Source organism: Cupressus sempervirens, chromosome 11 (genome assembly GCF_028749045.1).
Source record: "Cupressus sempervirens isolate cs-2001-9-10 chromosome 11, ASM2874904v1, whole genome shotgun sequence".
NCBI classification, from domain to species: domain Eukaryota; kingdom Viridiplantae; phylum Streptophyta; class Pinopsida; order Cupressales; family Cupressaceae; genus Cupressus; species Cupressus sempervirens.
Window position 1 is genome coordinate 770,966,913 of NC_143128.1, and position 3,688 is coordinate 770,970,600.

A 3,688-nucleotide genomic window follows, 5' to 3' on the forward strand; every position below is an offset into this window, starting at 1 on the left:
CTTGTGTAATTTGTTAATAGTTTCATTCTTAATAGAATTCATAACCAAATTTTCCATAGCTAGTTTTCTTATTGATTGCTCCAATATTTTCTCCTCAACTAAACATTTTGTAATTAATTGATATACAATCATAGTTTTCTCTTAGCCAGTCCTTTAAACTCATGATTGAGCCTGTAGATCCACAAGGGTTGAAATCTAGATATGGTGGAAGAATAGTATAAGATCCATCAAGTGTTCCCTAAGTGGTCGTAAGACCCCTTAAGGTACAGTTGATGTTTGTAATGTGTCCCAAGGGGTCATATGGGGTCATAAGGAGTTAGGTAATGTCTCTTTCGAGAAGCTCTAAGACCCCTTATGGATCCTTTTGACATGTTATAGCCATCAAGTTTTCCATAAGGGGTCTTACAACCCCTTAGGGAACACTTGATGGATCTGATAATATTCTTCCACCAGATTTGAATTTCAACCCTTTTGTGGATCAACATGCTCAATTACGTGTCTAAAGGATTGGCCAAGAGAAAATTGTGATTGTATATCAACTAATTACAAAATGTTCAGTTGAGGATAAAATATTACAACTATCAACAAGAAAACTAGCTATGGAGAATCTAGTTATGAATTCTATTAAGAATGAAACTATTAATGAACTACTCAAGATTAAGAGGCAAATCCCATCTAATTAATGGGAAAGAGTGGGAAGAGCTTCTTGGACCCATGACAAAAGCTACAGTTAAGGACCTAAAGACCTAGGAAGGGGAGAAATGACAAAGGAAAGAAGTAAGATATGCATGTGAGCCTATGTCAAATGATGATGATGAATACTCACCATCCACTAGTAACTCAAGTAGTGAAAAAAAGTCTTCAGTGCACATGTACTTAGAAACAATTTTTTAAGAGATCTTATGGGATCTTAAGGGATCACAAGGGGTCCTAATGTCTCTTTTGACACACTAGGACCCATCATGACCCATTTTGACACATTAGAGCCAACAAGTTTTTGTAAGCACTTATATTTGTCAATGGAGGAGATACACCCATTGGATCTACAATAACTTCATATCTAGAGAGAGAGGGGAGTGATAGGGGTATAGGAGAGAGAGAGAGAGAGAGAGAGAGAGAGAGAGTATGGGGGGGGTAGGGGTAGGAGTACAAAGGGAGTGGGAGAGGGGGAGGGAGATTTTGTGTGTGTGTGAGAGAGAGAGAGAGAGGAGGGGGAACCTTAATAAAAATAATGGTATAATGTGGATAGAAAGGATCACCCTACTTCATAAATCAAGAAGGAAAACATAATCTTAGATATCTCACCTCAATTTTTGTCATCGGTTCTGAAGATTTCTCCCAACTAGACCTCCTTGTCCTTTTATAGTACCTACTAGACTATCATGGAAAACTTGTGATGAAGATGGCACATGAAACTACTAGATTGTCATGGAGAACTTGTGATGAAGATGACACCTACAACTACTAGATTATCATAGAAAACTTGTGATGAAGATCAGACCTGCAATCACTAGATTGTTATGGGAAACTTGTGATAAAGTTCGCACCTACAACTACTAGATTGTCATGGAAAACTTGTGATCAAGATGGCACCTACAACTACTAGACTGTCATGGAAAACTTGTGATGAAGATGGCACCTACAACTACTAGACTGTCATGGAAAACTTGTGATGAAGATGACACCTGCAACTAGTAGACTATCATGGAAAACTTGTGATGAAGATGGCACTTCCAACTACTAGACTGTCATGGAAAATTTTATCTCTCTTGCTTCAAATTTATTTTTAGAGTGTACACACGCATACAAGTTGGTTGATGAGCTTTTAATTCCATCTTTATTTATTAATTATTTCTTTGTTGATTTCATTCATTCGTACACAATTAATTGTTATTTTTATCGAGGAACACAATTTTATCAACATGAACACACACACACATAAATATTGGGGCACCTCCACAATTATTTTCATACATTGACCAGAGTGTGTATCAACATGTTTCATTGTTTCAAAATCTACACTAAATTGGCTATCAATTTCGACCATTAATTTTTGTTTCATCTAGGCAAGAGCTCCAATAATTTTTGTACAATCATTTGAGAAGAATGTTGTTGCAGGTTTCCTTGTTTTTCACAGTAATGCACCCTTGGCTCAATTTCAAACCCTTCTTCCTACTATCCTTGACATACACACAAAAACTCATCACTGAATTTTCCTACATGATAAAAATTAAAAAGCAAGTTGACAAATGAATCGGTGTACCTCAAAGATTTCATAGGTAGTCTATGTCATTTCTTCATAAAACTATTTATCTTATGTTTCAACCACAATAATCTTTCTCATATATCCTAACCTTACATTGTATTGTTGCATTGCAATTAGGTCTACCCTATAAGGTTCTCCATTTGGATGAACAACAAACTAAATGATTCCCTATCCATAATCTATGTTCCAAAAGCTAAACTTTCCTTGATAGAATTGGAATTTGAATCTTTGTATAAAACCCATTGTGCATTGTCCCTCCACCACACTTCTTTTATGGTGAGCTTTGGGCAGTCTTTGGTAATACACATGTTTTCTTAATGGTATTTTTTCATATTACTCTCACACGTTTTTTCCTTATGGTATTTTTTCAGATTACTCTCACAATTCTCTGAACTAGATGATGAAGTGATTGAAAAACGTGTTGGTTCTAATGTGTCCCATGCATGGCTGATTCAAAGCATGAAACTTAGGATTTAGAAATTTTTAATAGTGCCCTAGCTGATCCTATCATCCATTTGATGAAATCAATCCGTTTTTTGGTATTTGCTTCTTTAACTAGGCCTAATTAGGCCTACTAGGCCTATAAACAATTGACTTTACTTTTACACTGACACAATGTGATCACGTTATTGCTAGTATTGTTTTACTAAACATAACACGACCATGTTATGTCTAGTATGATAGTTTACTCATACGAAGCATAACATGATCGTATTTTGTTAACAAAAAAATTTAATCATGTTTAGGCTTGGTAATAGGCCCGTTAAACTACCCAAAGGCTTGGGTTGATGTTTTCTCTCCTTTTTCGTTGCTTTAAACTTTCTTTTAATCTTCTAAGATCAATTCTCTTTATTTACTTCATCAGGTTTGCAAATGGTGATGTGGGTATCTCTAGAATTACCACACGCTTTCTTACCTTTCTAACCATATAATTTTTTAAATTTTTGGACAAGATTAGCATTGTGAAAATAATTTTTCTATATCAATGTCTTGACAGTCCAATCTGAAATACATTTTCTTATCTTTCTAACACGTTTTCTTACAAGGTATCTCTAAAATCTCACACGTTTTCTTACTTTTCTAACCATATAATTATTTTAATTTTTGGACAAGATGAGCATTATGAAGATAATTTTTCTATATCAATGTCTTGACCATCCTCTCAAACATATGTCTACCATTTTTTAATAACTTTTGATCTACCTAAGCAAATAAAAAATAAATTGCATATTATTGTTCTACACTTGTTTTTGTACACTTTTTTTTTTTTTTTTTTAAGATATTGATTTTAGGTTTTTTTGATGCAAGTTATACCAAGTGCACAAAGAGGTACCAAAATTTTAGGATGGAGTCACTTCAAAAACTCATCGAAAAAAACTTATCAAAAATTATGAACAAATACACAACTTCTAAACCTCACTC